At 40.6% G+C, this 23,178-nt stretch overlaps 2 long non-coding RNA genes across 2 annotated transcripts in view; both read left to right on the top strand.

Annotated features, from left to right (window-relative positions):
• LOC147371404 (uncharacterized) overlaps positions 1-23,178 on the top strand; it is a 298,466-nt gene that overhangs the window by 56,427 nt on the left and 218,861 nt on the right. The window lies entirely within an intron of this gene.
• The window catches only part of LOC147371407 (uncharacterized), an 82,048-nt gene continuing 61,991 nt past the window's right edge, over positions 3,122-23,178 (top strand). Inside the window, exon 1 of the long non-coding RNA XR_015163550.1 lies at positions 3,122-3,254. This is a non-coding gene — a long non-coding RNA (uncharacterized LOC147371407). The remainder of the gene's footprint in view (positions 3,255-23,178) is intronic.

The following is a 23,178-nucleotide window of genomic DNA, read 5'->3' as shown; positions in this document are numbered from 1 at the left end:
AGAAATAGTAAAACGATCTCTGCCCCCCACCCACCTTCTTATGTAGAAGGATATTCAGATATATTTGAAGTTTAGCCACTGTTATGGGCTGAATTGTGTCCCACTAGAATTCATATGTTGAAGTTCTAACCTCAGGACCTCAGGATGCGACTGTATTTAAAGAGGTAATTAAGGTAAAAGGAGGTCACATGCACGCGTGTGTGCTCACTTGTGTCTGATTCTTTGTGACCTCAAGAACAGTAGCCCACCAGGCTTTCTGTCCATGGGATTTCCCAGGCAAGAATACTGGAGTGGGTTGCCAGTTCCTCCTCCAGGGAAACTTTCCGAACTAGAGACTGAACCTGCGTCTCCTGCACTGCAGGTGGATTCTTTGCCACTGAGCCACCTGGGAAGCCCCCTACTCTGAGGTCATGTGGCTGGGTCCTAATTCAATATGACTGGTGTCCTTGTAAGAAGATGAACTTTGGCTGTAGACAGGTAGAGAGGGAAGACCATGTGAAGACATATGGGAACGCAGCTATCTATAAACCAGAGAGGCTTCAGAAGAAACCAGTTCTGCCCACACCTTGATCTTGGAATGTCTAGACTCCAGAATTGTGAGATAACACATTTCTGTAGGTAAAGCCACCCAGTCTGTGGTATCTGTTATGGCAGCCCATAGCCAAGGTGGAGCCCTGAGCAGAGTGAGCTCTGCATAGTTGAGGCTGGAAGCTGCGGGCAAGGAGGTAAGTACAGGTTTGAGAGCTTGATACCCCCAAGGAGAAAGCCATTTTTAGATGCCTCTGTTGATGGAAGCAAAATAGATGAGATGCTTGCTCTCTTTAGAAAGAATTTTTCACTTTGTAAGTGACATACTTGTCACAAGAGATAGATGAGAAGTGATAAAGAAAAACCACTGGAATCAGAGTGAAAGTCAGCAGAAAAGTACTAAGTTTTTCACAAACAACCCCGTCACAGAATGCATTTACCTCAGGAAGGCAGACCCCCTGGGCTATGTGCAAGGGATTAGGTAGAGCCTCTGGAAGAAGTTAGTTGGAAGGGCCAGGAGAGCCTGGCCATTTTCAGCCCAGACCAGAGGGCAAGAACACTGCACTTGTATTTAAGGGACAAAGGTGTGCAGGACCTTGATGCCTTGCTTATTTGCTAAGTGGGTTTACTTCCCCTATCTTTTGAGTTTCACCTGCATTAAATTAAAAAAAAAAAAACCCCCTGCCCCGCCCCGAATATTTAGACCTAGAAGTGTGGCCAGATTCTACAGGGGTTCGATAACCCTGAAGGGGTGAAGCCAAGGGATTCGAGAGAACATCTAAAACAGGTTTGTCCATCTAGCGACCTTCTCTAGGGTGTGAGCACAGGTGTCACATGAGACAGGAGTACACACAAAACTTGTTTTCACAGGGCTTTCTCTGAGGTCACTATTCCAGGGTTGACATTTTATCTGCCAACATTTGAAAACTGCTTCGAAGAAACAAGCTTTTCCTCTGAAACCCCCACCCTCTAAGCTCATACTATATGTTTTTTAAAAACTTTATTTTAAATGATCACACTGTCATGGGGCAGAAGGCTGACTTTCCTTATTTAAATGAAGGATCACTTTTTTTTTTTTAATATTCAATAGGAGAAGCAGAAATTCTTTCAGGTCGTAATGATTCCTTTCTTTTCTTCCACTAAATAAACCTTTCAGGGGGTTTCCAGCATATGCAAACCACGATGACTACACAATCAAAATAACAATTTGACCTTTGAACTCTGCTCCAGGGACATCCCCACTGATAGACCATAGCTTCTCATAAAGATTTCCATGTAAAACTTCCCTTTCTCTGTCCATTCTGTTTCTTAGCATTCATGAGAAAACCAATATGCCGAAGTCCCATGGAGTAAATCTAGTAGGCTTGCTTTCATGAAATGCATTTCCTTTTGCTTCATTTGGTGTTTGGGAAGGTACTGTCCATGCTGGGCATGGGCAGAGAGAAGAGTGGGTAATCGGCATGAGCTTTACTGCTGGGTTGCTGTACATTTGTTGCCAAGAAACTGGGATCAGTCTTGTACTGAGTGTAGGATGCTGCATTGTCTTGGCAGTGACATGAAGGCTTGGCTCTGGGTAAAAATTCCATGATGCATCAATTTTTTTCTTTCTTCTTAAAAGCACAATCTTTCTTTAGGAAGTGGTCTTTCTTTAAAAAATATAGAGCCGTCTGCTGGGTCCACAGTGACTTTTCCCAGTCAGAGTTGAATGAGTATGCGATTTACACTTGTAGTAGGCACTGCAGTGCACTGCTCAGACACCCCACTTCAGGACCCCAGCTGGCAGTTGTGCTTGACTGACAGCTAGCACCTGTGTCCTTCTGGTCTCCAAACCCTCGTGAAGAGAAGCACCTCGTTTAAGGTTAGGCCCCTTTCCTGGGAGCAGCCAGAATCCAGGATGGGCTGATGTGGGGGTTAGGAAGGTCCAGTCCCCGTTCTTTATTTGGGGACGTCTCTGCAGGGTGATCCCAGCTCCAGAGTTCCCTGTGAAATTAACAGACACCTCTGGTGTGACTGCACTGCAGCTCAGCTTCTCTCTCTGCCTCAGTCTGCAGCCTTTGCTTCCACACAGGTGTCGATGCCAAGATCATTCCCTAATGAACCACCTGCAGGCAAGTCTCCATCTCTGAATTGGTTTCCCAGGGAACCCACACTGCAGCAAAAGCTTTTCCCTTCAACAGGATTGGTGTTTTATTTCTCATGTAGTTTATTGTTAAGGGATAAATTTATATTTTCATTCTAAAAATTAGTAGGTATTGCTTTTCAAAGACTTCATTTAGAAATTTTTCTGGGCATGCAGTATACAAAAGAATTGAAAATGTTTTGAACTCTGTTGGAACAAAACAGCAGTGCTGAGAGCTCTATTGGTTAACCCTGAAATTTTGGTCATCAGGTTTAAACTGATTGTTAACCACAGAGCATGGCCATGTGGTGGAGGAAAAAGTCTGAGGCCAGGGGTCTGCATGAAAAAGGTCAAAGGGTCAATCTCTGTATTTGTGGGTCTGTTTTCCATTTTTTCCTTGTCTCAACCTGTACTCTAACCTGACCAGTCCTACCAAAAGTGTTGTCTTGACCTGTCCTTGGAATGGATGAGAGAGTGTAGATAACCACTGCAAATCTGTCACCATGTTGGAAAGACAGTCCCTGGCACCTGCCCTGCCATGTATGGAGAGCAGAATATATATCAAGAAGAAGCCAACTTGGGATTTTTCCCCAAAAGGAAAGAGTAGGTAGGTTTCCACAATTTGTTTTTCTCAAATTTAGAATAAACACAATTTTCCTATATTGAGTAGCTTGTTTTACCAACAGGGAGAACCAATGAGTAAGGTAGAAGGGAAATAGGATAAAAATGTTTTTAGCTTAAATATCTTGTTAGGTTGAGCTTGATGACTGTAAATTTATCAGAAACATTGCAGTTTTGGAAATGAGCGGGATGGGGAATTAGTGAAAATTCAATGTAAGTACTGAAAAGTAATGGAAATTTGTATCTATTTCATTATTATATTATAAAACATATGCACACATAATACATATATGTTTTATAATATAACATAACAATATATACACATACATATGTAAATGTGTACATTCACATACATGTGTATGTTTGTATATATTTTTATACCTGTTTATATGACTTATACATACTGACAAAGTTTGGAAGCAATGTTGTGCTAAAAGTAAAAAAATTTATTAGAATGGTGGAATTTGAATAATTAGAACATTTTTATTAGTATTTTTATTGTTTGACCAAATTAGTGTTTAAAAATAAGTTTCATGGAAAGAATGAAACAGAATTTAGTAAGATAAAAATGGAAAATTATAGAACAGGCAGATCTTGACATTCGAAATAAGAACCTGGTCCAGAGAAATACTTAGGTGGAATGAAAACTGATGACAAATTCTATTATTGTGCCTGTAATTCTATTTTGTCTGTGTTGGGCATTAGCCTGGATTCAAATACTTTGGGCAGGTATGGAGAGCTGGTGGCCTGGTAACCTGCAGACATCTATTTGCATGAACTGATTTGCTTGGGTTGAAAGGTTCTGCTCAGTGAAGGAGGAAGGAAAAAGAAGGATAATTTTGTGCCAGTCTCTGATAATGACCCCAGCTTGGCCCCAGGGACTCCTGGAACAGATGGGGCTCTTTAAATGAGGGGTGGATAGTGTATATGTGTGTCTCTGTGTGGGGTGTGTTGGGGGCCAGCAAAGATGGAAGGAAAGACACCGTGGCATGAAAAGGTTGAGGCAGGTGAGCTAAATTGTGAACACCTGTGAGCCGCCCTGTCCCTGATGCTCAGCCAGTCCTCGAGGAGAATTTAACCAGGGTCAGAAAGCCTGAAAGAGCAGATGCCAGTTGAGACAATGAAATTTGAGCAACTGCTGTTATAAGTTAACATTTACCAGCGCAGTAGACTGTGCCCAGGGGTCTTCCCTGGTGGCTCAGTGGTAAAGAATCTGCCTGCAATACGGGAGACTTGGGTTCCATCCTTGGGTTGGGAAGATCCCCTGGAGAAGGGAATAGTAATTCACTCCAGTATTCTTGCCTGGAGAATTCCATGGACAGAGGTCACAGTCCATGGGGTTGGACATGACTAAACAAGAAACACAACAAACAACTGTGCCCAGGACTACACTCTTCACAGTCTTGCTAAGTCGCTTCAGTTGTTTCTGACTCTGTGCGACCCCACTGACGGCAGCCCACCAGGCTCCCCTGACTCTGGGATTCTCCAGGCAAGAACACTGGAGTGGGTTGCCATTTCCTCTCCAATGCATGAAAGTGAAAAGTGAAAGTGAAGATGCTCAGTCGTGTCCGACTCTTTGCAACCCCATGGACTGCAGCCCACCAGGCTGCTCCATCCATGGGATTTTCCAGGCAAGAGTACTGGAGTGGGGTGCCATTGCCTTCACAGTCTTAGCTCCATTAATATCTCCAGCAATCCCATAACAGACATACTTCTACCTTTTTCTAACAAATGGTAGAAACTGGGACTTGAAGAGGTTAAATAACTTGCTCAAAAAGTGGCTGAGCTACAAATTGTTTCTCAATTTTGGGTAACTCTATTGGCTTTGATTTCTTAATGGCAAGCATTCAAGTTGGTAAAAACTTGAGATCTGAAGAAAAATTTGGGTTTCTGTCATGGCTTTGCTGTTACCTGTCTGTGTAGTCTTGGACATGTTACACAACACCTTTGAACCTGCCAGAGTTGGAAGGATCAGAGATTATAGACACAAAGAAAAATACTTAGTTAATGATACTATTATCTTTCAAGGTGAAAACTTAATGACTATTAATTCATTGATGAATTTGCTGCTGTATGCTTTTCAGCCAAAAGATAAAAGTAAATGCTGACCATAGGCTATTATATTTAATAGATTATACAACCAAATCTTTTTTCTATATTCATTTATTGTTAATATGATGGTTAATTTTATGTGTCAACCTGATTGGGCCAGTGAGATCCAAGATAGTTGGTCAAATATTATTCTGTGTGTTTCTGTGAGAGTGTTTCTGGATGAGATTAACTTTTAAATTGGTAGATTGAGTAAAACAGTTTGTCCTTTTTAGCCTAGGTGGGCCTCATCCAGTCAGGTGAAGGTGTAATTAGTACAAAAGTCTGGCCCTCCTCTAGGTAAGAGAAAATTTTTCTCTTGCCTGCCCACCTTAGTTCTGGGACACTGGATTTTTCATGCCTTCAGACTTGAACTGAACTATCAGCTCTTCATGGGTCTTGAGCCTGCCAGTCTTCAGACCTGGACTGGAATTATACCATCAGCTTCTGGTCTCAGTTTGCCAACTTAGCCTATGCTGCTAAGTCGCTTCAGTCATGTCTGACTCTGTGCAACCCTATAGACGGCAGCCCACGAGGCTCCCCCGTCCCTGGGATTCTCCAGGCAAGAACACTGGAGTGGGTTGCCATTTCCTTCTCCAATGCATGAAAGGGAAAAGTGAAAGTGAAGTTGCTCAGTCGTGTCCAACTCTTCGAGACCCCATGGACTGCAGCCTACCAGGCTCCTCCATCCATGGGATTTTCCAGGGAAGAGTACTGGAGTGGGGTGCCATTGCCTTCTCCGAATTTAGCCTATAGATCTTGGAAATTGCCTGAGCCAGTTCCTTATAACGACTCTCTTTCTCTACATGTACACACACACACACACACACACTCACACACACACACACACACACACACACTCACACACCTTATAGATTCTGTTTCTCTGCAGCGCCCTGAGTGTATATTCACTCACTGTTGATCTAATGGTGTCTGGATCTCAGGTACTGGGCTCCAAGCCAAAGACAGAGAGAGAATAAGAAAGTCTGATTTCCTACCCTCATATAGTTTACAGTTTTCTAGACTAGACTAGAGGGAAAGGCAGACCTTAGACATTATTGTAAATGATGAATTAAAATGCAGTAAGTGCCACAGAGAAAATATACCAGGGGCTATAAGTTCATAAGGCAGAGCCCTCCTCTACTTTGGGCTGCTTTGAGGCAGTAACATGTGTGCTGAATAAACTGAGATTTGAGTAGGGAGTGGGCTTGATTGGAAAGTGTCCTGGGCAGGGGACTCAGTGTGGGGACTTCATTCTTTCCCAGTATGTCCTAGAGCTGAAAGAAGACAGCTGTGGTGGAGCGAAGAGACCAAGTTAAGCTAGTAAATAACCTATATATTCTCTCTTCTGTTTTTTTTAAGAGATTGTATAGAATTGGTGTTAATTCTTCTCTAAATGTTAGGTTGAGTTCTCCAGTGAAACCATTTGGGCAAGAAGATTAAAATTATGAATTCAATTTTATCAGTAGTTACAGTACTACTCAAATTATTGATTTTATATTGATTAAGTTGTGGTAGTTTGTACTTTTTGTAGAATTGGTCTGTTTTGCTTAGGTTGTCAAATTTATGTGTGTAGAGGTGGTTGTAACCCTTATTAACCTTTTGACATCTGTAGTGTCTATAGTAATTGTAGTAATGTCCAAGTAAAAATCCTGTTTTATTCCTGATATTTGTAACTGTTTTCTTTTTTTGTCAGTCTTGCTAGAGGTTTGTCAGTTGATCTTTTAAGAGAACAACATTTTTGTTCCAGGGATTTTTTTTTTTTCTATTTTCTGTTTTCAATGTCATTGATTTCTGTTCTCTTAAAAATTATTTTCTTCTTTCTGCTTTCTTTGTGTTTATTTTGCTTTTACTTTTATTAATTTCTTGAGGTGAGAGTTTATATCATTGATTTGAGACTTTTCCTTTTTCCTAATGTTAGTATTAGTGTTACAGAATCTCCCCTAGACACTGAATTAGCTGTATGGTATGTTGTGTTTTTATTTGCATTCAATTCAATGTTTTTGTTTTTAAATTTCCTTTGAAAGTGGAGGAATCAATCTGCCAGACTTCAGACTATACTACAAAGCTACAGTTATCAAGACAGTATGGTATTGGCACAAAGACAGAAATATAGGTCAATGGAACAAAATAGAAAGTCCAGAGATAAATCAATGCACCTATGGATACCTTGTCTTTGACAAAGGGGGCAAAAATATACAATAGAGAAAAGACAATCTCTTTTAACAAGTGGTTCTGGGAAAACTGGTCAATCATCTGTAAAAGAATCAAACTAGAACACTTTCATGCATTGGAGAAGGAAATGGCCACCCACTCCAGTGTTCTTGCCTGGAGAATCCCAGGGATGGGGGAGCCTGATGGGCTGCCATTTATGGGGGCGCACAGAGTCAGACATGACTGAAGCAACTTGGCAGCAGCAGAACACTTTCTAACACCATACACAAAAATAAACTCAAAATGGATTAAAGATCTAAATGTAAGACCAGAAACTGTAAAACTCTTAGAAGAAAATATAGGCAGAACATTCTCTGACATAAATCACAGCAAGATCCTCTATGACCCACCTCCCAGAGTAATGGAAATAAAAACAAAAATTAAAAAATGGACCTAGTTAAACTTGAAAGCTTTTGCACAATGAAGGAAGCTATACACAAGCTGAAAAGGTAGCCTTCAGAATGGGAGAAAATAATAGCAAATGAAACAACTGACAAAGAATTAATCTCCAAATATACAAGCAGCTCATGCAACTCAATACCAGAAAAATAAACAATACAATCAAAAAGTGGGCCAAAGAACTAAACAGACATTTTCCCAAAGACATACAGATGGCTAACAAACACATGAAAAGATGTTCAACATCATTCATTATCAAAGAAATGCAAATCAAAATCACAATGAGGTATCATCTCACACTGGTCAGAATGGCTTCCATCAAAAAGTCTACAGACGATAAATGCTGGAGAGGGTGTGGAGAAAAGAGAACCCTCATACACTGTTGGTGGGAATGCAAACTAGTAAAGCCACTATGGCAAACAGTGTGGAGATTCCTTAAAAAACTGGAAATATATAGAACTGCCACATGACCCATAATCCCACTGTTGGGCATGCACAGCAAGGAAATAAGAATTGAAAGAGACACGTGTATCCCAATGTTCACTACAGCACTGTTTACAGTAGCTAGGACATGGAACCAACCTAGATGTCCATCGGCAGATGAATGGACAAGGAAGTTGTGGTATGTATACACAATGGAATATTACTCAGCTATAAAATAGAACACATTTGAGTCAGATCTAATGTGGTAGATGAAACTGAAGCCTATTATACAGAGTGAAGTAAATCAGAGAAACACCAATACAATAAATTAGTGCATATATATGGAATTTAGAAAGATGATAATGATGGCCCTATATGCAAGATAGCAAAAGAGACACAGATGTAAAGAAAGACTTTTGGACTATGTGGGAGAAGGTGAGGATGGGGTGATTTGAGAGAATAACATTGAAGCATGTGTATTCAGTTCAGTTCAGTCGCTCAGTCATGTCCAACTCTTTGCGACCCCATGAATTGCAGCACGCCAGGCCTCCCTGTCCATCACCAACTCCCGGAGTTCACTCAGACTCACATCCATCGAGTCGGTGATGCCATCCAGCCATCTCATCCTCTGTCGTCCCCTTTTCCTGCTGCCCCCAATCCCTCCCAGAATCAGGGTCTTTTCCAATGAGTCAGCTTTTCACATAAGATGGCAAAAGTACTGGAGTTTCAGCTTCAGCATCAGTCCTTCCGAAGAAATCCCAGGGCTCATCTCCTTTAGAATGGACTGGTTGGATCTCCTTGCAGTCCAAGGGACTCTCAAGAGTCTTCTCCAACACCACAGTTCAAAAGCATCAATTCTTCGGCGCTCAGCTTTCTTCACAGTCCAACTCTCACATCCATACATGACCACTGGAAAAACCATAGCCTTGACTAGACGGACCTTTGTTGGCAAAGTAATGTCTCTGCTTTTGAATATGCTATCTAGGTTGGTCATAACTTTCCTTCCAAGGAGTAAGTGTCTTTTAATTTCACAGCTGCAGTCACCATCTGCAGTGATTTTGGAGCCCCGAAAAATAAAGTCTGACACTGTTTCCACTGTATTCCCATCTATTTCCCATGAAGTGATGGGACCAGATGTCATGATCTTCGTTTTTTGAATGTTGAGCTTTAAGCCAACCTTTTCACTCTCCTCTTTCACTTTCATCAAGAGGCTTTTAGTTCCTCTTCACTTTCTGCCATAAGGGTGGTGTCATCTGCATATCTGAGGTTATTGATGTTTCTCCCAGCAATCTTGATTCCAGCTTGTGCTTCTTCCAGCCCAGCGTTTCTTATGATGTACTCTGCATAGAAGTTAAATAAGCAGGGTGACAGTATACAGCCTTGACATACTCCTTTTCCTATTTGGAACCAGTCTGTTGTTCCATGTCCAGTTCTAACTGTTGCTTCCTGACCTGCATATAGGTTTCTGAAGAGGCAGGTCAGGTGGTCTGGTATTCCCATCTCTTTCAGAATTTCCCACAGTTTATTGTGATCCACACAGTCAAAGGCTTTGGCATAGTCAATAAAGCAGAAATAAATGTTTTTCTGGAACTCTCTTGCTTTTTCCATGATCCAGCAGATGCTGGCAATTTGGTCTCTGGTTCCTCTGCCTTTTCTAAAACCAGCTTGAACATCTGGAAGTTCATGGTTCACGTATTGCTGAAGCCTGGCTTGGAGAATTTTGAGCATTACTTTACTAGCGTGTAAGATGAGTGCAATTGTGCGGTAGTTTGAGCATTCTTTGGCATTGCCTTTCTTTGGGATTGGAATGAAAACGGACCTTTTCCAGTCCTGTGGCCACTGCTGAGTTTTCCAAATTTGCTGGCATATTGAGTGCAGCACTTTTACAGCATCATCTTTCGGGATTTGAAATAGCTCAACTGGAATTCCATCACCTCCACTAGCTTTGTTCATAGTGATGCTTTCTAAGGCCCACTTGACTTCACATTCCAAGATGTCTGGCTCTAGGTGAGTGATCATACCGTCGTGTTTATCTTGGTCGTGAAGGCCTTTTTTGTACAGTTCTTCTGTGTATTCTTGCCATCTCTTCTTAATATCTTATTCTTTTGTTAGGTCCATACCATTTCTGTCCTTTGTCGAGCCCATCTTTGCATGATATGTTCCCTTGGTGTCTTGAATTTTCTTGAAGAGATCTCTAGTCTTTCCCATTCTGTTGTTTTCCTCTATTTCTTTGTGTTGATCACTGAGGAAGGCTTTCTTATCTCTCCTTGTTATTCTTTGGAACTCTGCATTCAGATGCTTATATCTTTCCTTTTCTCCTTTGCTTTTCGCTTCTCTTCTTTTCACAGCTATTTGTAAGGCCTCCCCAGACAGCCATTTTGCTTTTTTGCATTTCTTTTCTATGGGAATGGTCTTGGTCCCTGTCTCCTGTACAATGTCACGAACAGGTGACCAGCAAATATGCCAGCAAATTTGGAAAAGTCAGCAGTGGCCATAGGACTGGAAAAAGTCAGTTTTCATTCCAATCCCAAAGAAAGGCAATGCCAAAGAATGCTCAAACTACCGCACAATTGCACTCATCTCACACACTAGCAAAATAATGCTCAAAATCCTCCAAGCCAGGCTTCAACAGTATGTGACCCGTGAACTTCTGGATGTTCAAGCTGGATTTAGAAAAGGCAGAGGAACCAGAGATCAAATTGCCAACATCTGCTGGATCATCAAAAAAGCAAGAGAGTTCCAGAAAAACATATGCTTCTGCTTTATTGACTAAGCCAAAGCCTTTGACTGTGTGGACCACAACAAACTGTGGAAAATCCTTAAAGAGATAGGAATACCAGACCACCTTACCTGCCTCCTGTGAAAACTATATGCAGGTCAAGAAGCAACAGTTAGAAGTGGACATGAAACAACAGACTGGTTCCAAATAGGCAAAGGAGTACGTCAAGGCTATATATTTTCACACTGCTTATTTAACTTATATACAGGGTACATCATGTGAAATGCTGGGCTGTATGAAGCACAAGCTGGGATCAAGATTGCCAGGAGAAATATCAATAACCTCAGATATGCAGATGACACCACCCTTATGGCAGAAAGCAAAGAAGAACTAAAGAGCCTCTTTTTGCTGAGGGTGAGAAAGAGGAGAGTGAAAAATTTGGCTTAAAACTCAACATTCAGAAAACTAAGATCATGGCATCTGGTCTTATCACTTCATGGAAAATAGATGGGGAAACAGTGGAAACAGTGAGAGACTTTATTTTCTTAGGCTCCAAAATCACTGCAGATGATGACTGCAACCATGAAATTAAAAGACACTTGCTCCTTGGAAGAAAAGCTATGACCATCCTAGGCAGCATATTAAAAAGCAGACACATTACTTTGCTGACAAAGGTCAATCTAGTCAAAGCTATGATTTCTCCAGTAGTCATGTATGGATGTGAGATTTGGACAATAAAGAAAGCTGAGCACCGAAGAATTGATGCTTTTGAACTGTGGTGTTGGAGAAGACTCTTGAGAGTCTCTTGGACTGCAAGAAGATCCAACCAGTCCATCCTAATGGAGATCAGTCCTGAATGTTCATCGGAAGGACTGATATTAAAGCTGAAACTCCAATACTTTGGCTACCTGTTGAGAACTGACTCATTGGAAAAGACCCTGATGCTGAGCAAGATTGAAGGCAGGAGAAGGGGACAACAGAGGATGAATTGGTTGAATGGCGTCAGAGACTCGATGGACATGAGTTTGAGTAAGCTCCGGGAGTTGGTGATGAACAGGTAACCCTGGGGTGCTGTGGTCCATGGGGTCGCAAAGAGTTATATATGACTGAGTGACTGAACTGAACTGAGCTGAAAATAGGTGACCAGTTCAAGTTCGATGCATGAAGCAGGGAACTCAAAGTCAGTACTCTGGGACAACACAGAGGGATAGGGTGGGGAAGGAAGAAGGAGGGGGGTTTGGGGTGGGGGGACATATGTACACCTGATTCTGATTCATGTCAATGTATGGCAAAAACCACCACAATGTTGTAAAGTAACTAGCCTTCAATTAAAATAAATAAATTAATGTAAAATTTAAAAAAAGAAAAAATAGCAAAGGAAATTGATATTAATAATTCTTTTAAAAAATACATTTATGTAGACTTCTACAGAAAAGATCCTTGATTTTCAGTGTTTTAAAACATGAAAGAAGAACTTTGCAATGCAGGTTTTTATAGATGTTGAAGGATTTCTAGAGGCTTATTGGTTTTGGTCATGATTTCACACCGTGATTGCTCATCATCATGGCTGTCTATACCTGCCTTACTTTGGACATTTCACTCTGAAAAGTAAGCATGTTAGTTTTGCCAGTTAAAAAAATTTTTTTTTTCCTTTGAGACTTTCTTATTACTAAGTATTTAGAAATGTGTTGTTTAGTTTCCAAGTGTTTAGAGATATTCCTGTTATCTTTCTGTTGTTGGTTTCTAGGTTGATTGAATTGTGGTTAGAAAACACACTCTGCATAATTTTATTTATTTAAAAAATTTTGAGGTTGATTTTATTGCCCAGAACATGGTCTATTTTTGTTTATGTTCCATGGGTGACTGAAAATAATGTGAGAACTTCCTTTATTCTTTTAAAGTATATCTGATGGTGACAAATTCTCTTAGCTTTCCTTAATTCTGTTGTTCAGTCATTCAGTCATGTCTGACTCTTTCAGACCCCATGGACCGCAGCATGCCAGGCTTTTCTGTCCTTCACCATCTCCTAGAGCCTGCTCAAACTAATGTCCATTGAGTTGGTGATGCCATCCAACCGTCTCGTCCTCTGTCTTTCCCTTCTCCTCCTGCCTTCAATCTTTCCCAGCAGCAGGGTCTTTTCCAGAGTCAGCTCTTTTCATCAGGTGGCCAAAGTATTGGAGCTTCAGCTTCAACATCAGTCCTTCCAGTGAATATTCAGGACTGATTTCTTTTAGGATGGACTGGTTTGATCTCCTTGCAGTCCAAGAGACTCTCAAGAGCCTTGTCCAACTCCACAGTTAAAAAGTATCAATTCTTTGGCACTCAGCCTTCTGTATGGTCCAACTCTCACATCCATACATGACTACTGGAAAAACCATAGCTTTGACTATGCAGACCTTTGTTGGCAAAGTAATGTCTCTGCTTTTTAATATGCTGTCTAGGTCTGTCATAGTTTTTTTCTTCCCCCAAGGAGCCAGTGTCTTTTAATTTCATGACTGCAGTCACCATCTGCAGTGATTTTGGAGCCCAAGAAAATAAAGTTTGAGAATGGCTAAATTTTTTTATTTCTGAAGGATATTTTCATTGCGTACAGAATTCTGGCTTGACAGTTAATTCCCTTCAGTATTTGAAAAACACTGGACCACTTCCTTTTGACCCCCATGATTTCTAATAAGAAATCTACTGTCATTAGAATTCTTTACCCCCTATGGTTAAGGTGGTGTTTTTTCCTTTCATTTTTTAATATATATATATATATATATATATTTTTGTCTTTCAGAAGTTCGACTCTGATGTATCTTGGCACAGATTTCTTTGGGTTTATCCTGTTGGGTTCACTGAGTTTCTTGAATCTGTAGGTTTATATTTGCCAAATTCAAGAAATTCAGCCATTATTTATTTAATTCTTTCTCAGTTTCACCCCTTTTTTTTCTTGTGAGACTCCAGTGGCATGAATGTTATATATTTTTTTTAATAGTCCACAGGTCTCTGTTGCTCCATTCATTTTTTTTTTTTCCAGTGTATTTTCTTTCTGTTTTTCAGATTGAGTAGTTTCTGTTATTCTATCCTAAGTTCACTGTTTCTTTCCTTTGGCCCCTCTATTCTGTTGTTGAGCCCATTCACTGAGTTTTTCGTTTCACTTATTGTATTTTTCAATTTAATATTTCCATTTCATTCTTCCTTAAATTTTCTATTTCTTTGATGAAGGTTTCTATTTTTTTCATTTATTTCAAATACATTCATAATTGCTCACTGAAGCATTTTTAAAATCAGGCCTGTTTAAAAATATTTGTCAGATTAAGTCTATTATCTGTCATTTTGGTATTAGCATCTGTTGATTGTCTTTTAAAATTCAAATTGAGATTTTCCTGGACTTTACTTTGATAAATGATTTTTGACTAAAACCTAGACATTTTGGGTATTACGATATTCTGGGTCTTATTTAAACCTTCTGATTTAGGTGACATACTCTAACACCACTTTGATTGGAGGAAGGGGGTCATCTCTTTATTAAGCCCTGGTGAAGTTAGAAGTAGAGGTTTCCCACTCACCTTCCACTGACACTTAAGGACAAGAGGGGTTCTTACTGCTGGATGTGGGTGGGAATTCCAGCTCTCCGTGTGACTTCTACTGATGCCACAGGGGTTGGAGTGGCCTTGTTACTGCTTGACAGTGGTCAAAGCCTTGCCTCTCCACTAGGCCTCCTCCAATACCATCCTAGTAGGGGGAAGTGGTGCCCCATTACTACAGGTGGAAGTCCGGACTCCCTGCTTTATCTTTACCAGCATGAATGGATACGTTCAAAGCTTCTTCTGTGGTGTTGGCTGGAGCAGAGTGGCTATTGTTGAAAGTTTTCTTTCTTGCTAGACTTCTCCTTTCCTGGTCCTTTGGCTAGAGACAGCAGGACTTGTTTGTTTGTTTTTGTGTTATTGTTGCTTAGAAGTTTGCTCTGTGCCCTTTGGCATTCTGTGTGTCCAGCTCTAAGTCTGGGATATAGAAAATAATAAGGAAAGCCAGAGAATTTGCCATCATGTTGTTTCTTGGGTCCCAGCGCCCTTAGTGGTTTGCCTTCTTTCCACCTTTCAGAGTCTTATGTTTGATTTATTTATAAGAGCTAGGGTTTTAGTTGTGCTTATGAGTAGGAATAGGGAAAAGTAATTCTCCACTTTTTTGGAAGCCAAAGTCCTTAATAGTCAGACTATAGTCTTTATAGTCCTTATAGTCAGACTATTTAGTCTTTTTAATCCTGTCCCTCCAAAAGTGGGTATAAATAGCCATCAAAATTGAATCTGAATGAAGATTGCTGATTTTGAGTTCTTTGAGACACCGTGTGGCAGTATTTTTTAGGAGTAAACCTCATGCCCTGGATTTTCCAGAAAAGTCTGGGTTTCAAGTAATTTCATTGTTTTAAAATAAAAGCATTTCATCAACTGCAGATATGATTTTTTATGAAAATAAATTCACAAATACGAGGAAAACCTCCTGTATCTGACTTCAGGTCCCATTTGTATATTGAACATGAGATTATCTTGTCATGAGATAATAGTTAAGCCACCGGTGACCAATATTTATTTTGATGTACTCTTTGATTTTGCTAGTGGTAAAGAACCTGCCTGTCAATGCAGGAGACATAAGAGACTCAGGTTCAGTCCTTAGGTTGGGAAGAGCCCCTGGAGGAGGAAATGGAAACCCACTCCAGTTTTCTTGCCTAGAGAATCCCATGGACAGAAGAGCCTGGAGGGCTACAGTCCATGGGGTTGCAAAGAGTTGGATACAACTGAAGCAACTTAGGAGAAGGCAATGGCACACCACTCCAGTACTCTTGCCTGGAAAATCCCATGGATGGAGGAGCCTGGGAGGCTGCAGTCCATGGGGTTGCTAGGAGTCAGACACGACTGAGCGACTTCACTTTTTCTTTTTCCTTTCATGCATTGGAGAAGGAAATGGCAACCCACTCCAGTGTTCTTGCCTGGAGAATCCCAGGGATGGGGGAGCCTGGTGGGCTGCCGTCTATGGGGTCACACAGAGTCAGACACGACTGAAGTGACTGAGCAGCAGTAGAAGCAACTTAGCACAGCACAGCACTCTTTTGCTAAGTATTTGGATGATAGTTAGAGAGTAATGACAATGACAACAATAATAAAAGTGAACATTTACAGAATATTTTACTATAAGCCAGGCACTGTGATAAGCTTTTTGTTCATTGTCTCATATAAAACCCACTACTGGCCTATTCAGAAGATAATAATACTTCTTCCAGTTTGCAGATGAGTAAACAGAGGCTTAATGAGGTCAAGTATCTTACTTAAGGTCATACATCCAGCAAATGGAGGGAGCTAATTCTGTCTGACATCCTTGCTCTTGCTGTAGACCAGCACAGATAGAAACAATGAGAGGCATACATATAATTTAAGATGCTCTAGTAGCTACACTGAAAAAGTGAAAAGAAACATGTAAAATTATTTTTAATAATATATTCATTTCAACCCACTATAGCCAAAATATTATCCTTTCAACATACAATTGATTATTAATGAGACATTTTACTTTCTTTTTTTATATTGTCTTGAAAATTCAGTGTATATCTAGCACTTACAGACATCAGTTTGGAGACCAAATTTACATTGAAAATATCTGATATACATTTAGATTTCAGAAAATTTATAGTTGGAAAAAGTAGATTCATATAACGAAGTTGTTCCAGACATACTCAGGGGACTTCCCTGGTGATCCAGTGGTTAAGACTCTATACTCCCAATGCAGGGGGCCTGGTTTAATCCTTGGTCAGGGAACAAGATCCTACATGCCTCAACTAAGACCTGATGCCGCCAAATAAATAAAAAAATATTAAAACAGAAACAAGCATACTCAGAAATTCATCAATAACTAATTTTGTATAAATATTAAAGTTAATATTTAAATAAGTTAAGATCAAATGCAATTAAAAACTGAGTTTCTTAGTCAGTGTAGCCATACTTCAAGTGCTTAACAGTCATGAGTGAGCTTTATAATCACTCTATTACCCTGCCTGAATTCAGTTTTCTATTGAAGGCTGAATCTCAAGGAGAACAAAACCTAAGCCATAGCCAGAAAGAGGGAGAAAATTCATGGAAGTAAAGGAAAGGATCAGCCAAGGGTCAAGAGAAAAAACTTTCCTTTTGGCTGCTGTTGAAATTACAGTAAGTTCTAAAGTCTTTGGTAACCAGGAGAGGAAGTAAAAGTGTTTCCTCCATTTCTGAGAACGTGTCACATGTGCATTCTATTAAACCTGACTTTTCAAAGAGAGCTGCTGTGTCTTGCCCTGTGAAGGATTAAAACCAAATGAAAATGGCGTTCAGCTCCAACACAGTAGTTCTCAGTCGAACACATCCACAAAGTCCTGAGCTGTGTCCCTATAGTGGTTAGTCACACAGTAACGTATACCAGTCAAATTTGAATGCTCCACCACAAATACCAGAATGGAAAAATTCTCAGACTTTTTCTTATTATAGTTGTTCATGGAGGTTTCGTGGTTATGAAACTTGTCTAAATGGCAGAAATATCTTGGTGCCAAGCAGTAGTTTCTGACCTATTTAAAGTTAAACCCATTTCACAATAATATATATTTTCACAAAACTTCTTAGGAATTAAAAAAAAAATGTATTATTTTTGCAAAGTAACTAGAAAACAAAGAAGTTATCTTTTTAAAAAAAATCAATATGAGTGGTATATTACTAAAGATTATATAAAATGAAATATATTTTAATATGTCCTGTAATAGTACTATAATACATATAGGGAACAGTTTAACTATTCACTATTTAGCAAATAGACATATGCTGTTTAATTTACTCTTAGTAAATAATAAAAAACCATGGCTTGACAAATGAATATAAAAATATCATTATGTCTTGCTCGCTTTGGAGACTGGATGTGTATTAAAATGCAGATTGAAATTTAACTGTATTAAATCACCAAGAATAACGACATTCACAATCTCATGGTTGAAATTCTTGCATTTTGTGTGTAAAATTATCACTTTCATGTGATTATTTTTTGAGTTCTGTTTCTATAAGAAGAGATGGGGGAGGAATCCTTCACTGTATGGCAAATACATGTCTACATATTTGCAGAGATTGAGAGAGGGGAATTTAGAGCTAGATGGTCTGGGTTTGAGTATGACTCTGACACTTACCAGTTTGGGAACTTTGGGAACTTATTTAAATTCTCTATGCCTTATTTTTGTTCTCTAAAAAATGGCCTTAATCATTATACAGACCTCACAGGGGCTGTTGTGAAGATTAAATGAGTACATGTGTATAGGGGGCTTAGAACAATCATGGCCCACAGGAAGATCTCAGTAAATGTTCAGTTCAGTTCAGTTCAGTCGCTCAGTCATGTCCAACTCTTTGTGACCCAATGAATTGAAGCACACCAGGCCTCCCTGTCCATTACCAACTCCCGGAGTTCACTCAGACTCACGTCCATTGAGTCAGTGATGCCATCCAGCCATCTCATCCGCTGTCGTCCCCTTCTCCTCCTGCCCCCAATCCCTCCCAGCATCAGAGTCTTTTCCAATGAGTCAACTCTTCACATATTAGCTATCATTTATTTCCCCCTGGGTGTTTCACTCAATGTGTCCGAAGCCAAACTTATTAGTTTCCATTCTACACTTGTTCTTCATGCACTTTCCATATAAATTGGTCAAGTACTTTGTCACCCTAAAAGTCTATGATTTAGTTTTTCTTCTGCTTAGACTCCTTATCTAATCACTAGCCAAGTGCTGTCTGTTTAAATTCTGATTTCTCCAAGTCATTTGCTCTCTTCTCCTCCCTAGGACCATAGACTCTAACTGTTTGTGTGTGTGTGTCATTTCTTGTCTCCCTAAATTAATTTTCCATATAGCAGAGCATCTATTAATAACTATAACCTAAGTCTGAGTAAAGTCCTTTCTCATCGGTGAGTCTCCATTGCTTACAAGCATGGAAGAAATCCAAGTTCCTTAGCATGGAATGAATTTAAGGTCCTATGTGATCTGTTCCTGCCTACTTCTCATTCGTTTATTCAACAATATTTATTGAGTACTTGCTACATATTAGCCTAAAATCTTGCCTCTCTGCTGCTGCTGCTCCTGATACTTTTATTGAATATCATGCTGCTTACTGTTTCTTCAACTTATATGCTGTTTCTTGTCTCTCTGGGATGGCTTACATATTATTCTCTGCCTGGAATGCCCTTCCCTAGAGTTACTGAATGTCAGTGCCAGGGTTCAGACTCATGCTTCCCAGCTCTTCACCCAGTTCTCCCTGTCTGCCACACTACAGTTCAGGACCACGCAGCTGTCCTATATTAACTGGGAGGTGGATAGTAGACTCTCAACAGATGCTTCCTGAAACAGTGAGTGTCGTCCACAATGGTAACCAGATGAGTGAATAACCAGGGTACTTTTACCAGTTCTAATGGAAGCTATTGCATATCATGTTCTCACTTCTCTTTCTGTTAGTGAGTTTTAGCTTAAATCTCAGAAAGCCCTAAAACTTATGTGGTCTTCATTGTGAAAGACAGGAGGAGAGATGCCATGTCTGATATTGATCTAATACACAGGTCTGGACCATGGGGCTAAGATCCCTGATGTAAACTCTAACTTTCGATCCATATTTGATTGAAATTGGAAAGGATAAGAACAAGCTTCTGGATGGTCAACTCCCTATCTTCTCTTTCCTTGAGGCTGCTTAGCTTACGCACACTTTAGCTTAGGCTGCTGCTGCTAAATCGCTTCAGTCGTGTCCGACTCTGTGTGACCCCATAGACAGCAGCCCACCAGGCTCCCCCGTCCCTGGGATTCTCCAGGCAAGAACACTGAAGTGGGTTGCCATTTCCTCCTCCAATGCATGAAAGTGAAAAGTGAAAGTGAAGTCACTCAGTCGTGTGACTGAGTGTGAGTGAAGTCACTCACTCAGACTCTTTGTGACCCCATGGACTGCAGCCTACCAGGCTTCTCTGTCCATGGGATTTTCCAGGCAAGAGTACTGGAATGGGGTGCCATTGCCTTCTTAGGCTAGTTCATATGTTTATGAACATAGTGTTTGTATGTTTGATCCAATCAGCAAGCCTTCATTCAGTGTCCTGTTTTGAACCAAGATTTTTCTAGAAGTACCTATAGGCCCCAAGTTTATAATCTTTTTCTTTATCCCCTAAAGATTTCACCCATAGGATGTAGTTTGTTTCTTTTTTCTCTTGGGTCCCATCTTTGTATTGCACTGAATTCTGGCCACTTATTGTCTTATCCCTACACCTGCCCTTCCATCCTTCAGGCTGATTTACAAGTCTAAAGAGGCATCTAACTCTCTCCCTCCTCCTCCCTTCATAGCTGAGTATAGGAACTATCTCTAGAGAACCCAGGCACAGACGGTGTATGTTTGGGGGGTGATGGTGGTAAGAGTATTGGAATAGAATTTAGAGGCTTTATTTAGAAGTTAATTTGACCAAATCTTAAGATGGAGCATGCTGGGACCACAGAGAGAAACAGGAATGAACAGGGCATAGAATAAATTCCATAAGCATTTTTAAAATCCCCTAAGGATTAGTTTGGATATGAGACTAGGGAAAAAAATCAGACCAGTCCTGGCTTATAAGAAGAATATATCATGTATGCCATCCAGCTGCTTTGCAAAGATTTTGCTTGGGAAACAATGCTGGATGTAAGAGGCAGTGAATTGCAATTTGCAGGGTATCACTGTCTTTTCTAGAACAATTACTCTATTGTCTCTTGCCTCATCCTCAAAAGCCACCTGTGACACTGACAGAGCGAAGTTGAAAGTACAAAAAGTTTCATTATTTTAATTCTTTTGTTTCTGAAAATGATTATTTTACATCTGGATTCTTCCTAGTTTATAGAGGAAAAGGAGATTCTAAGAAAAGCTTTGAGCTGTTTTGGCTTTTCCCCCAAAGCTGTCTTAGCTGAAGTGGAAAGATAATAGCGCTGGTGCCGAGTGGCGTTGAGAGACTCTGGATTATCATTAGCTCCAACTCCTTCCCTGTCTCCTCCCACTCCCCTCTCCCTGTGTTCCTCTCTCTTCCGCATCTTGATTCCTTCTCCAGGGCCTGAGTTTTGACCCTAGGTGTCTTGAAGCCACTCGTGGGAATAGGGACACAAGCATAAAAACTCTCTTCCTGGGCTGTCTAAGAAGAGGTGGCAAGAATACACAGAAGAACTATACAAAAAAGATCTTAATGACCCAGATAACCATGATGGTGTGATTACTCACCGAGAGCCAGACATCTTGGAATGTGAACTCAACATAGCCTTAGAAAGCATCACTATGAACAAAGCAACTAGTGGAACTGATGAAATGCCAACTGAATTATTTCAAATGCTAAAAGATGATGCTTTTAAAGTCCTGCACAAAATATGCCAGCAAATTTGGAAAAGTCAGCAGTGGCCATAGGACTGGAAAACGTGTTTTCATTCCAGTCCCAAAGAAGTCAATGCCAAAGAATGTTCAAACTACCACACAATTGCACTCATTTCACAAGCTAGCAAAGTAATGCTAAAAATTCTCCAAGCTAGGCTTCAACAGTACATGAACTGAGAATTTCCAGATGTTCAACCTGGATTTAGAAAAGGCAGAGGCATCAGAAATCAAATGCCAACATCCATTGGATCATAGAAAAAGCAAGAGAGTTCCATAAAAACATCTACATCTGCTACATTGACTATGCTAAAGCCTTTGACTGTGTGGATCACAACAAACTGTGGAAAATTCTGAAAGAGATGGGAATACCAGACCACCATACCTGCCTCCTGTGAAACCTGTATGCAGATCAAGAAGCAACAATTAGAACCAGACATAGAACAGCTGTTGCTGCTGCCGCTAAGTCGCTTCAGTTGTGTCGACTCTGTGCGACTCCATAGACGGCAGCCCACCAGGCTTCCCCGTTCCCTGGGATTCTCCAGGCAAGAACACCGGAGTGGGTTGCCATTTCCCTCTCCAATGCATGAAAGTGAAAAGTGAAAGTGAAGTCACTCAGTCGTGTCTGACCCTTAGCGACCCCATGGACTGCAGCCTACCAGGCTCCTCCATCCATGGGATTTTCCAGGCAAGAGTACTGGAGTGGGGTGCCATTGCCTTCTCCGACATAGAACAGCGGACTGATCCAAATTGGGAAAGGAGTACGTCAAGGCTATATATTGTCACACTGCTTATTTAACTGATATGCAGACAACATCATGTGAAATGCCAGGCTGGAGAAGCACAGGCTGGAATCAAGAATGCTGGGAGAAATGTCAATAATCTCAGACATGCAGATGACATCACTTTTATGGCAGAAAGTGAGAAGGAACTAAAGAGCCTCTTAATGAAGGTGAAAGGGGAGAGTGAAAAAACTGTCTTAAAACTCAACATTCAAAAAATGAAGATTGTGGCATCTGGTCCCATCACTTCATTGCCAATAGATGGGGAAATAATGGAAGCAGTGACAGACTTTATTTTCTCAGGCTCCAAAATCACTGCAGATGGTGACTGCAGCCATGAAATTAAAAGACACTTGCTCCTTGGAAGAAAAGCTATGACAAACCTAGACAAGGTATTAAAAAGCAAAGACATTACTTTGCTGACAAAGGTCTGTATAGTCAAAGCTGTGGTTTTTCTACTAATCACATATGGATGTGAGAGTTGGACCATAAAGAAGGCTGAGTGCCGAAAATTGATGCTTTCGAAATGTGGTGTTGGAGAATACTCTTGAGAGTCCCTCGAACTGCAAGGAGATCAAACCAGTCAATCCCAAAGGAAATCAGTCCTGAATATTCATTGGCAGGACTGATGCTGAAGCTGAAGCTCCAAAACTTTGGCCACCTGATGCGAAGAAGTGACTCATTTGAAAAGCCCCTGAAACTGGGAAAGATTGAGGGCAGGAGGAGAAGGGGACGACAGAGGATGAGATGCTTGGATGGCATCACTGACTCAATGGACATGGGTTTGAGTTGACTCTGGGAGTTGGTGATGGACAGAGAAGCCTGGCATGCTGTAGTCCATGGGGTTACAAAGAATTGGACACAACTGAGTGACTGAACAACAGCAGGCTGTCT

Source organism: Bos grunniens, chromosome 5, assembly GCF_055505025.1.
Source record: "Bos grunniens cultivar Pamir isolate PY7600 chromosome 5, Bosgru_T2T1.0, whole genome shotgun sequence".
Taxonomy (NCBI): Eukaryota; Metazoa; Chordata; class Mammalia; order Artiodactyla; family Bovidae; genus Bos; species Bos grunniens.
This window is presented reverse-complemented; position numbering and strand designations above follow the sequence as displayed.